Raw genomic sequence first — 14664 nt, forward strand, 5'->3', positions numbered from 1 at the left:
CTCAGCCAAGGTGATGCCCTACAGCGCTGCCTGTCTTGCACACGCACACGCACACGCACACGCACACACACACACACACACACACACACACACACACACACACACACACACACACACACACACACACACAGAGTGGATTAGTTAACCTCCTCCGGTTGTATAGTTCGACAGTCCACTAGCATGTCCAGCAGCTCTCCTGGACTACCTGAACACACACACACACACACACACACACACACACACACACACACACACACACACACACACACACACACACACACACACACACACACACACACACACACACACACAGAGTACCAAAGAAGTCCATTGGATTACCCTGCACCACCAACCTCTGACAAACAAACACACACACACACACACACACACACACACACACACACAGCCACACACACAGCCACACACATATTTTGACAGGCATTTTCATCCCATGTGCTCCACACTCGTACTCTCTCTCTCTCTCTCTCTCTCTCTCTCTCTCTCTCTCTCTCTCTCTCTCTCTCTCTCTCCATCCTCGGGCCATTTTTCTCTCTCAAGCCCACATCATCACTTTTTTCTCTTTGCTTCCCTTCTGTCTCTCCTCTCTCCGTGTTCACCTTCTGTTGTCGTAATCCGACTCCAGATATTTAATCATTTACTTTTAATCTGCAACATGGTGATAATAGAGAGAGAAAGGGATGCCAGGAAAATCCCCAAATAGCTGTAAGAATCTGAGTAGGTGTGCAATAACAGAAAACAAACTTATATCTATTGGTATATCAAAATTTCAGCTGCATCACCTTAAAGCAGCTCCAGAGAGGGTTACAGTGTGCTGCAGAAATACAGTAGGTGCATAGAACAAATACTTTCTTTTTTCTGATCATATGTCACCAGAAATCCACTTTGAAGGAAATAAGGGAACACATATCTTTGTTTCAACCTTTTGAAATGTACTAACCAGACCTTAATCCAAACAAAAAGAAAATACCAACTTTTATCAGTTCAGGAAGTTGTTGGGAAACCAAGCTGGAACCTCGGGTGTTGAAAAATGAAGCTGGTGCAGAAAGCAAAATAACAGCAATTCTTCAAGTTGAGGCAACTTAAGAGTCTGCGAATTGGTAGAGGGCAGTGTGTCCATCAATACCTGACAACTTTCAACCCTGAACTCAACTACCGTACCGCCAGGTAGTTGGCAGGATAATGGTTACAGATGACACTAGGTTGAGCTACACATTTGCATGGAATCTGCACATTTCTGAACGCAAAGGAAGTCTTCAAGCAGGAAGACAGTTGAAACATTTTCATTTCTGGGAGCACCCCAAAAACAGTCTGCGCCTTATAGATGTGTGGGACTTATATTCTAGATATTTCGGTAATTTTGCATTCGTTGTAGTAAAGTTTAAGGAAGAGGAGTATCTTTTAAGCTCGAAAAAGAGTGGTAACCAGTAGTAAGAAAAATAACCTTTTGTAATTTGGACAAAGTGACCCATTTAAAAATGTCCATGAATTTATAGTTTGTTGTACCTTTAATCATCCTCTTATGATGCAACTCAGGTGAAAGTTAAAACACACCTTGAATTATGAGATTCAGGCTAACAGCCAGCAGGATGCACAGTGCAGTGATGTCACTTTAAGACACATTTGCCTGTCTCCGCTGTAATGTTGCATTGCTAACAGCGATAAAGACAGGAAGTGAGTCATTAGTTAGCTGTTATAGCAGGTTCCCAGACAGGCCTGTGGAGCTTTCCACAGTCTGGACTTTAAAGAAACTCCTCCATAAAAACCTCTCTGCTTCTCTCCTCTACCCTGCCAGGGGATAAGCAACTCTCCTGTCTAAAAATCCTTTAATCTTGACCCACGCCGGAGCGATGACCCACAGACACAAACCGGCTATCTGCTGTAACTGCAAGCTTATGCATGTGTTCAGGTGCGGGGGTGTGTGTGAGACGAGGCAGAGAAAAGAATTGGAAACGGGTACAGGGAAAGTGTGAGATGCTGAAATGGGATTTTGTCGCCTCTGTTTGCATTGCTTTCAACATGTGATTCAAGCAGCATGTCAACATTCAGTTCATATAAACATGCATAAAACATCATGAAAATAAAAACATGTAATCAGAATTCACAGATACAAGCAGACATGAATGTCTAAACACACAAACAAAGCAACAGGACAAAAACAGAGTAGCGAAGAAATAAGGGAAGAAATCAGCGAGACGGAAGGAGGGTGGGAGGACGAAAGAGTAAAAGAAAGGGTTAGATTCAGTCTTTTTTTCCTCCGCTGGCTGCCAGCATAGATTTACACACTCTCTCTCTCCTTTGACTGCATTTATTCCACTCTTTGCTTTTATTTTGTTCCATTCTTTCCTGCTCTGTTCTCTCTCTGAAATCGTCCTCCAACAGTTTATCATCTGTTCCTTTGCAATCCTTTCTTCTTTCAACCCCCCTCTTTTGTATCATATTATCTCCCTTTCCAGCTTCCTTAATTTCCTCTGCACTCTTCTCTTTTCTTTCATTTCAATTTTTCCATTTTTCTCTTGCTTTTTTCGTTTTTAACTTTTCTTGTCTTCCTCCCTTAATTGCTTCATTTCCTCCACTCTTTCCTACCTCCCTCTGTCCTCTCTTTCAGACTCACCTTCCCATTTCCATCCTGCCTGCCATCCTCATCTCAACCTTCTATCTCATTCCTTCTTTTCTTACTTTCTCCTTCCTTTCTCTCCTTTTTCCCTCATCGCATTCGCCACCTTTACCTCTCCTCGCCTCCCTCATCCATCTCCAACTTCCCCATCTTTCTTTCTGTGCCAAATTTGATTCATAAATACTAATTTACATACATATAGTGCGTTTCCAAATAACTCAGTCACCTCACACAGCAGTCTGTGTCTGATAACAGCTCAGAAACCTGCCAAATCATATAACCTACTTCGCTATGTGTGTGTGTGAGTCTCTGTGTGTGTCAGCATCTCTAGTTGAATGATAAATTAGGCTGACTCTGGTCTGCCATCTTTTAACCACAATTAGAAAGCCTTTCTGACAGACTGTCAGACTCAAGGATCACAAACACACACACACACACACACACACACACACACACACACACATACACACATCTGGAGGCACCAAGCAGCTCACAGACAGACATGGAGGACTGACATACAAGAGGATACGTTACTAAACCGCTGCACACAGGCATGCTTGTGCACACACGCAGACTCACTCACACTCTGTGATGCATGGCCATCATTACCCGTGCCCCTCCTTTGACAGCTGTTCCCTCAGCAGCACGCCCTGCGATGCTACTCCACTACACACACACACACACACACACACACACACACACACACACACACACACACACACACACACACACACACACACACACACACACACACACACACACACACACACACACACACACACACACTCAACAAGCCTCTGAGAGTAAAGGCACCACATGTTAATCACTAGAGAGGTCAAAAGTACACACACACACACACACTCATTCACACATGCAGGACATACTGTATAAGTCTATAAAAAATGTTGGATGTCCTGATGATGCACAAAAAAAACAGGTGGTGAGACAGCCATTAAAAGTAGCCCCCCGTCCTGCAGCCATCTTCCTCTACAACTGCAGAGTGAAGCACTCAGGCAACATTTCACCTTGTGCTGTGAATTTGATTACTTTCAAACGCAATGCAGTGCAAACAGTGGTGTGACATGCAACTGAATTGATAATACTGCATGATAGATCAAAGTGAGGAGGTTTTTTTATGGGACCACAATTTTGAGCAACATGATTTTAGAATGAAAGATACTCCCCCTCCATCATTCCATTTTCATCTGTTTATCCATGATTGGATGGCTAAAATAGCCAATTTCAAATTAAGTTCAAGTTTCAAATATATGCAATAATTACACTTTCTATAAAATGTGTTAAAGAAAACAATCATGGATCACAAATTTATTTATAGGGTTCTTCACAACCCTTTGAGAAGCATTCATTGAACCTTTTCTGGTAGGTCTCAGTTTCACTGTAAAAACTAAGCAACACAGAAGCCTCACTCTGGCTCAGATCAGTAATATGAAACCCTAAAAAGAAACAGATTTTCTTGCCACTTACTTGCACTTACACTGCAATGCAGAATTGTAAAAGGTGAAAATGCAAGTTTTGACAGATCTGTCCTCAAGAGTAAAATAAAACAACTTTTAAAAAGTCTTTTGTACACTGAGGTGAGATTGACCATTTTTGATGCATTCCAGGATGTCAAGAAATCAAATACCGACTGACCATTGCAACACAGCATCAAGCAGATTTGTTACACAAGCAGAAATGTATGATCATGACAGAATGTAAGCTGTGCTTGCATACAGTCACCAGATTACTGCCATTGCGAGCCAGGATGCCATTCTGCCTGCTTTTGCTCTCCACAGAGACATTTTTTACACCAACGCATACAGACTGATTAACAAACGTACTACAAGTGGAAACCAGGACACTACTTCTACAAAAATCCAGACCGCTCCTACAGATTCTATATTTTAATACATAATCTGAAAATAGAAGACACATACTCTGTCCAACAACCAGACTCTGAAGATTAGGCCTGGTTTAATCAGGTTTTACTTCTCACTGTCATTTACCTTTGACTTAATACAATGCATTTGTAATCTACATTTTGGTTTAACTAATTTGAGTTAAACAATCATACTATTTTGTCTTTATTCTGCAAACACACACAGATAGTATTATATAATACCCTTTATACAAGCACCGAGCTCCTTCTATACACAGAAACAGAATGCATCCTTTATAAAAAAGTGTTTTCTTGTCTGGTCATAAATTTCAACCACTAAGTGCTGTTTTATTTTTCCACATTTACTTGGAGAGAGAGTGAAAAGGAGAGAGTGAGTACAAAGTGATACTGCCAAACTGGAACAATCAGAGACACAGCTCTGCCAAGTAAACGACAGAAGGGTAGAAAGAAAAAGTACTTGTCCTCACTTTCACCCTTGCTAATATCACTCGCATGATTCTTCAGTGTATCTCAGGATTTCTTTTCCTTCACTTAATCTCATTCTCCCCTTCTTCTCTTCCTCACATCAGTTTGCTCTCCCCCTCTTCAACCCCTTCTTCATTTCCTCCCTGTCTGAGTCACTTCCTCCAGCAGATTATTTAGGCAAATGGTATACAAATCATTGAGTTTCTACAAAAGCACCAAAGCTGAAACACCCTTATATTTGCAGCTTTATGAACCATGCATCTTCAAAGAGGCAAAAAAAGACTACTTCGATGATTCATCGATGAAGCAGAGCAAGGTGACAGTCACAGAGTGTTTCTGGATTCTAAAAGCGGAATCACAGCTTTAAAAAACGAAGGCCTTCTGATGAAAGTGCTGCAAACAAAACACATGTTTACAAAGCAGAAGGGGACCCAGGGTTGAACCTTGTGGGACTCATTGACCAGAAGCAGTCAGAAAATCGGACTTCATGTAAAGCAATTTGAGGCCATCTGAATGACTTTGGTTTCACTAGTCAACAATTCCAAAGCTGCTTCATATCGACCTCAACATGTCAGCAAACATTGCTCTTTCCAGCTGAAACTCGTTTTTTCCATCCGAGTGAATTCACATCAATTCAACCAATTTCAGCATTTTTTAAAATTGTGGTCGCTTACTACAACTTCCCCGAGGAATATTTTAAAGGCTCATGTCACAGCCCATCCATGTCCATACGAATAACCACCTCTTGTGGAGTTCTGTAAAAGTGTGTATGGTGGCTGTATGAGTGGTGTGTCTCTCAGGTCAGGTCTCCCTCCCCCTGCTGCTGTTTCTGCTATTTTCAGACTACTCGTAAAAATGTAGAATCTCTAGACGGGGTCTGGATTTTTGCATGATAAGTGTTCTTGTCTCCTAAAAGGGGGCTGATTGGCTAATGATGCAGACTCGCCACACCAATCTGAAAAGAGTGCTCCCTTTTAAGAGTCCAGCCAGAGTAATCTCTTGAGGCTTCAGGCAGACACTTCTTTGCTTTTGCGCCTCATTAGAAACACTTTGTTAGAATGTTGTGCTTATATTGTGCTCTGGGGTACACTTTTGTGCCTGGACTGTGCCATGTCTTAGTTTGATATTTCCATACATACTTTTATTGATCTCACAGGGGGTGCTGTTCACATGTTGTTTGGGTTTGGTTAGATAGGTTTGGTGGTTGTGGTTACATTTTTTCTCCGGCCTTAGATAGATAAGCAACTCTCTTAGAGTCCTCCTTGTAGGATGATTTTTATCTTTTTGAAGGTATTTCTAATGATGTGAAGTAACATTTCTAAACTTAAAGTTATAACTGATAGTATTTCATTAGCCTACAGCCTCAGTACCAGCTTTTCTTGCATGTCTGTACAACTCGTATGAACCGTTTATTGCATTCACCACTGAACAGTGTCATTGTCGCTGTCCAGGGTGCTGATCCTAGGCACACATGGGATGCCAGAGCTGTCCATGGTGCTGACTGGTGTTGACATTGCTGGACTGAATCCCTGCTGGTGCAGTGTGATGGCCAGTAGAGTAATTCAGCTCTATTTCCTGGCATTTCTCCCATCTGTTTCTGCGGCTGAGGCTCAACTGCAACTTGTAAATTCACATCAGCTTAGTCGAGGCTGCCTCAATTTAGAGAGTTAACTTTCTTTACTGTAGGTCTAAGACTGTAAAGCATAAAGTTTGGCTAGTTTAAGTTTGTCCGTCTTGCCCTGCCATTATTTATCCTACACTGTCCAGTTTGTACATCCTTTGACTCCTTCACTTCTCCTACCATCTGTGCCCTTTTCCTCTCTTTCCCCCCTTATCTCTCCTTTCTCTATCTATAGCCTGACCTCCATTCCTCTCTCCTATTTCCACCTCTGTTTCTCTGTCTTCTCTCTCCCACTCTTATATCATGATGTTGTCTGCACTGTTGGCATCTTTATCTCCCTCTCTCCCTGTAGATACAAAGGCCTTTTAATCCTCAAACATTGCAAAGAAATACAGGAAACTCCGATCGATGAACTGTGTTCTTTTCTGTTCGCTTCCCCGCCTCTTATATTCTGTCTTCTACTGTCTTTAATCCAGCCTGTGCTGTCTATTCTTTTCAGTGAAAACTCAAACACTCTTTCCTCTTCTCCCTTTCTCTCTTGTCTTTCCAGCCTGCCTCCCTCCTTGCATCTACGCTTCTGTTCTTCTCTCCATGCATGCCAATTGTTATTGATTTTAAACAGTTTCCAACCGGGCTTGACAAATCGCAGCTGACAGTTGCCACTATCTTGTGCATCTTTAAAACTTCGACATTTATCTGCCAAAATCTCATAAGGATGCAGTGTTTCAACCTCAAAATCTAACTTCAGCAGTGAAGAGAAGCCTCTAGCAGCACCATTGTCATCACACATACTCAAAGCTTGATGTAAATGTTGCAATACGAGTGCAACACGCTCTCTCCGCATCCTTCTTTCCTGCAGGTAACTTTTTATACTGAGTTTCTTCTCCTGTCTCTTCATTGGTTCATTTTGTGTTGTTGCAGTTTCTTGCACAAAAGAAAGCACTGGGCACTGGTTTCTGTATTGAGGTCTAGACCAACAAGCACATTATTGTCTTGGCAAATTAAATATCAGACTCATTCTGCTCAGAGGATTCTTGGCTGCATCATTGTTCAAAACAGTACAAGTTATTCATTTAGTGCATAATAACACAACACTAATGAGACTGTTGATATAAAGAGGGATATCAAAAGAGGCAGACATGCCTCCCAACCATCCAAAGCCAGAGCCTTTCTATATAAAAGGCACACTACTGTCTACATTTATACAGAAAGTTGGCTTCAGATGTACTGTGCAAAGTGCATTATTGATGACCAAGAAGCACCTTTGTGTTAGTAAAACGAAGGTTAAATAACAAATGGATTATCAATCTATCTATCTATCTTTCTATTATTTACAGAGACTCAACATGTATCCAATACGATCCAAAACAACTTGGCAACATTTAGCAAGTAACAATATCAAGTAAAGACTTCTTTTTAACAGGCAGAAACATTAGACACAACCAGACTTGTGTTTAACAGCTATCTGCTGAGACTGTGTTGGGCTTTGACAGAGGGTTAGAGGGAGATGCAGAAAAAAAGAGATGGATGGAGACAGTCAGATAGAGCAACAACAACAACAAATTATAATGATATATGATTATGTTTTTAATTTCATCCAAATACGTGCTAGCCCTGTGATAGGTTGGTCACCTGCCCTAAGTGTATCTTGCTTCTTGCCAAATGACAGCAGGATAATTTGGATGGAAGGAAGGATGGATGGATGGATGGATGGATGGATGGATGGATGGATGGATGGATGGATGGATGGATGGATGGATGGATGGATGGATGGATGGATGTGATTTAAAAGTGTCATTTTAAAGTGAAAACCAAGGACTAGTTGTGGTAAAGGAATCTGATTGGATAAAAGCAATCATGCAATCAGACAGGATCAAATCTTGAAATCAGGTTGCTGAAATCAGATTCTTTGGGGTGTACAAGAATCTTTAAAGACCAACTAATCTAGTTTGGTTTTAATCTGGATAAAAACCTGTTCAAAACCTTTGATGAAGATGCCTTCGATTAAAAAAAAACAGGAATATCCTGACCCCAGTGTCGGGCTGGATTGAAGTTAGATTTAGGGAACAAAATCTAATAAAGTTTTCAATTTGTCAGATAGAACAATGTTTTTGCAATGATATTGATGACAGAGACACTTCTTAATATTGCATTTGAACACTGCATTGTTACCATGAAGTTGTAGATAAGTAGCGTTGTAAGAAAGTAAATGATTTTGTCCTTAAGAAATAATCTACTGAACAGAATCAATATCAAATATCAACTATTGAATCAAAAGGATTGTTGTCAGGTGGGTTTTGGTGCCCCTTGTGGATACAATGAATTCAGTATGTTGTCCCATTTAGAGCACTGGTAATGAAGATTTAGTTATCTTTATAAAATATAACTGGTTAAAGTTGATCTGATCCAGTATTTCCTATTTAAAGAAAATGTTGTTCCAATTTTCATGAAAAGTTCCTCAATTTATCAGTATTAAACTGTGTATGTTTGAGTAAAGATCAGCAGATGGTTAGAACAGGTGTCACATTAATTTCTGTAAGCTCTTGCCCAGATATCTGTTAGTGTAGATTCTGCAGCAGCTGTAAAAACCTGAATGTAGAAAAACTGCCAGTGAAAGACTCTTTCCCTCCCCGAACAATCATAGGCGATGAATCTTTTAACAGAGCACTTAACCCTGCACTGCTCTGCTGGAGCTGCTCTGTGGTGAACACTCTGACTGTGTGGTTGTTCTGGGCAGCTCCCAGGTGTGATGGTGTGTAATTGAATGAAAGTGAAATGCAGCGTTGTCGGAAAATGCCAATTCAAGCACAGCAGGATAAATAAAGAATGAGACTTACAGAAGTGTGCAAAACACTAATTATCAGCTTGTTAACTTGAGCTAAACTTCTGTCGGATTGAAGTAAACAATGAAGGAGTGAAATTAATTTTGCATTAGAAGTCCATCAGGCTGTCTTCTGGGGGAAACCACTACTTCACATGATCTTCTCTGTTTTCATTCTTCCCTCGTTCTCATCTCAAAGTAAACATAAAAACAGCCATAAAACAGATGAAACACAGAGGAGAGCAAAGACACAGACACAATGTCTCACTCTATCTTCCTCTGACTCAATGTCTCACACAAACACACACATTTGGAAAGAAAAGCAGCGCTAGGGAGTGATGGATGAGGAGAGGAGCAGTGTGGGTGTGGCTGAAATAGAACTAATGACAGAAAGACAAGCAAGTGAGAAAACAAGAAAAAACAAGTGGGAGACAAGAGAGAGAAGCAGAGATGAGGAGATACAGAGAAATAAAGACAGGAAGAGGCAAAGATGACTAAAATAATAGGCAGATGGAGAAGAGTAGATGACAGTGATATATGAAAAATGGATGCATCGTCTGATGTTTGTCTTTAAGTGCAGACTAAAGGCATTGTTTTTCTACAGCTGAGTTATTGGAGACGTTCTGCTTTATTGCTGCTGTATTAGTAGCATTTTGGGGTGATTATGGTTTGGAGTCAGTGCTTCATTTTTGACATACAGTGGGGCAAAAAAGTATTTAGTCAGCCAGTGATTTTGCAAGTTCTCCCACCGAGAAAGATGAAAGAGGTCTATAATTTTCATCAGAGGTACACTTAAACTATGAGAGACAAAATGAGAAAAAAAAATCCAGGAAATCACATTGAAGGATTTTTAAAGAATTAATTTGTAAATTATGGTGGAAAATAAGTATTTGGTCACCCACAAACAAGCACGATTTCTGGCACTCACAGACCTGTAACTTCTTCTTTAAGAAGCTCTTCTGTCCTCCACTCGTTACCTGTATTAATGGCACCTGTTTGAACTCGTTATCTGCATAAAAAACACCTGTCCACAGCCTCAAACAGTCAGACTCCAAACTCAACCATGGCCAAGACCAAAGAGCTGTCGAAGGACACCAGGAAGAAAATTGTGGACCTGCACTAGGCTGGGAAGAGTGAATCTACAATAGGCAAGCAGGTTGGTGTGAGTAAATCAACTGTGGGAGCAATTGTAAGAAAATGGAAGACATACAAGACCATTGATAATCTCCCTCGATCTGGGGCGCATGATCTCATCCCGTGGGGTCAAAATGATCATGAGAACGGTGAGCAAAAATCCCAGAACTACACGGAGGGACCTGATGAATGACCTGTAGAGAGCTGGGACCAAAGTAACAAAGGCTACCATCAGTAACACACTATGCCGAGAGGGACTCAAATCCTGCAGCGCCAGGCGTGTCCCCCTGCTTAAGCCAGTACATGTCCAGGCCCGTCTGAAGTTTGCCAGTGAGCATATGGATGATCCAGAAGAGGATTGGGAGAATATCATGTGGTCAGATGAAACCGAAATATAACTTTTTGGTAAAAACTCAACTTGTCGTGTTTGGAGGAAGAAGAATGCTGAGTTGCATCCCAAGAACACCATACCTACTGTGAAGCATGGGGGTGGAAACCTCATGCTTTGGGGCTGTTTTTCTGCAAAGGGGACAGGACGACTGATCCGTGTTAAGGGAAAAATGAACGGGGCCATGTATCGTGAGATTTTAAGCCAAAACCTCCTTCCATCAGTGAGAGTATTGAAGATGGAACGTGGCTGGGTCTTCCAGCATGACAATGATCCCAAACACACCGCTCGGGCAACGAAGGAGTGGCTCCGTAAAAAGCATTTCAAGGTCCTGGAGTGGCCTAGCCAGTCTCGAGAGACAGCCCCAAAACATCACTGCTCTAGAGGAGATCTGCATGGAGGAATGGGCCAAATTAACAGCTACAGTGTGTGCAAACTGGTGAAAACTTACAGGAAACGTTTGACCTCCGTCATTGCCAACAAAGGTTATGTTACAAAGTATTGAGTTGAACTTTTGTTATTGACCAAATACGTATTTTCCACCATAATTTACAAATAAATTCTTTAAAAATCCTTCAATGTGATTTCCTGGATTTTTTTTCCTCATTTTGTCTCTCATAGTTGAAGTGTACCTCTGATGAAAATTACAGACGTCTTTCATCTTTCTAGGTGGGAGAACTTGCAAAATCAGTGGCTGACTAAATACTTTTTTGCCCCACTGTATATCACTTCTTGTCTGTTGTGTAGTAAAGTAAAAATAACACTACATTTTAAGGAAAAATATACATGTGTTGGCCTGTAGGGTCAGCATGGCATTGATCCATAAATTGTTAGGTTTTTACATTTTTGGGGGGGCTTTTACAGCTTTTATACAAAGGAGAGGATAGTGGATAGGGTAGGAAACGGGGAGGGAGTAAGGGACCGACATGTGGGAAGGGGCCACAGGCTGGAACCAAACCCATGAGCGCAACCATAACCATTAGGCTAAATCCGTGCCTGGCATTGATCCCTAAGTTAAATCTTTATTTATATGTTAAATCTTTATCTTCATATTTTGGAAGAATACAAAAATTGATACCCTTGATGCTTTTACTATCAATTTTTGTTAAATATTTTCTGCTTAAAAACAGCTTCATACTTTGGCATCTTGGTTATTGCCACCTTCTCGTTGTGGACTACATGGTGGATACTCAAGAGGTTAATTTCAGTGACAGCAACCACCAATTTACCACACCTCTACATCAACTCAACTAGACTCAACTTTATTTATATAGCACCTTCCATACATGCCGTGAGACAAACCAGCTGCTGTTATGTGAACAGTAATGCAGGCATTGTACAGGACCATCATTCTGAGCCTGAAGACAGATCTTTCAAATAACCAGTCAATCTACATTCAACCTTCACCTATACTCATGAGTTTTAGGTGGTGACTGAAAGAATGAGATGGCAGATACAAGCCTCCAGAATGAGTTTCCCCAGAAGGGTGGCTGGGCTCAGCCTTATAGATAGGGTCAGGAGCTCAGACATCTGGAGGGAGCTCAGAGTAGAGCCGTTACTCCTTCGCATAAAAAGGAGCCACTTGAGGTGGTTCAGGCATTGAGTTGCACAAAGATGGTATTGCAAACTCTGTTTTCTTTTTTTAACAAAGCTGTAAACTTGTTCAATTCTACTGTTAAGTTGGCCATGACATGCTTTTGGAGCCAGCCTCAAGCGGCCACTTAAGGAGTAGCAGTTTTGGAACTTTGGCTTTGGCTTCTATTATCACAGCCCCAGAGATCACAGCTTGATAATAAGCTGTGATGTGACCCATGGTTTTATCTTCTTCCATATCTAATTATTAAAAGTTGGGAGATGAAACAGCATAAAGCTTGTTAAAACGCCACTCTCATTCAGCATCTCATAGAAAGGATTTTCTCCATGATACTTTGAAAGGAACATGAAAAGAAAGGCTTGTGTGAGATTTCACGAAAGCACGACATTGATGCAGTTTTGATGAATAAACCTATACTTATTCAGATGTAAGATGATAGTGGGAAACTAAATGCGACTTCATTTGAAAGGAGAATGATTAAGTTCAGGTGTGATGTGACACCTGGAAACCCCTCGATGGAGTGGGTGTGTGATGGCAGCGAGGCCTTTAGGGATGGGGGTAGTCCCAAAGGTTTTTCAGCTATTCTTTAATGAACACAGTTATAAAATTAATCAATTTTTACCTACACACAAACTGACACACACACAGCTACGTCTATGTTCACACATGCAGTCTGCGAATCAGGCTTTAATTACCTCTCAGAGGAACATCAGATGGCAAACAGCTCTTAAACAGCCTGCTGGGAAATGGAAAGGAAGGGTTGGAAAGATATAAAGAGTGGATGAGAAAGAAAGAAAGAAAGAAAGAAAGAAAGAAAGAAAGAAAGAAAGAAAGAAAGAAAGAAAGAAAGAAAGAAAGAAAGAAAGAAAGAAAGAAAGAAAGAAAGAAAGAAAGAAAGAAAGAAAGAAAGAAAGAAAGAAAGAAAGAAAGAAAGAAAGAAAGCTGTATGCTGATGATATAATAATGGAGGCAAAAGCTTAAGTTTGATTTTTTAGGATGGAACATATGTGAGAAAGATTAACAGTTGAAATAGAAATCAAACTAAGAGGGAAAAACAGAGAATGGTGTATGTAGGGCAAGAGACAGAGGAGGGAGAGGGGAGGTACATATGGAGGAATCCTCCTCTCCTCCAGCGATGAGCAGGGAATGAACAGATGTCCAACAGAGGAAAGAGGGAAAAGAAATATCACGACGCAGGAAAGGGGAGGCAGTGAAGTGAAGTTAGAGAGATGAAAAAGGGAAATATGGGTTGATAGTTTATTTTAATCACTGGAAACAGCTTGTATTTTCTCAGACTCCAGCCAGTGTTTGTTTTCCTCCTTGACTTTAAAAAGTAAAAGTGAGGGAACGCAGCGAGATTGTACAAAGAACGAGATCAGAGCAGAGAGCCACAGGCTCCGTCTGGTGTCCTGCTGAGCACCACTTACAGGCTAATCCCTCCCCAGTCTATCTGTATGTACGTCAGATTTACAGTTATTAACAGGATGGAAGGGCAGGCAGGAAGACCTTCTCCAAAGAGGAGTCGCTCGGTTCACACCACCTGCCTGGCTGGGAGCTCTGACTGAATCCTTATCAGCTGGTTCTACAGCTGATCCTGACCTCTGAGGGAGGAAAGAGAAACATTTTCCTTATGATGAGCAGAAAAGTGTAACATGATTGTAATAAGAGACATTTTCTGTCTCAACAGCAGCAAAGCAACAGATGGTGAAACACTTCACCAAGGAAGATACTTTTTAAGACTTCTTACACCTCAATAGCAATCGTTTCATGATAAAAAACAGAGGTCAGTGCTTTTTCTAAATGTCTCAATGTCTCATTATTACACTACAACCTAAGTCAAGTACTGAATTCTGATTGGTTATTATGGAGAAATACTACATCATAACAGTCCTTGATATCGCCATGGTGGAACATTGTTTGTTTAAAAAAAACAAGTCTGGAGTGAAAAGGAAGAAAAGGTTAAAGATACAAAAACTGAGGGCTACGACAGAAATCTACAAATTAAAGTCAGCACTAAGGTGTTGAAGGTCGGGGAATAGGAAAGGAAATGTCACAGACTGACAATGAAGAGGCAGAAGAACTCAACCTGATGCAGTGCTGATTCAT

The sequence above is a fragment of the Notolabrus celidotus genome, chromosome 9, assembly GCF_009762535.1.
Source record: "Notolabrus celidotus isolate fNotCel1 chromosome 9, fNotCel1.pri, whole genome shotgun sequence".
In the NCBI taxonomy this organism is placed as follows: Eukaryota; Metazoa; Chordata; class Actinopteri; order Labriformes; family Labridae; genus Notolabrus; species Notolabrus celidotus.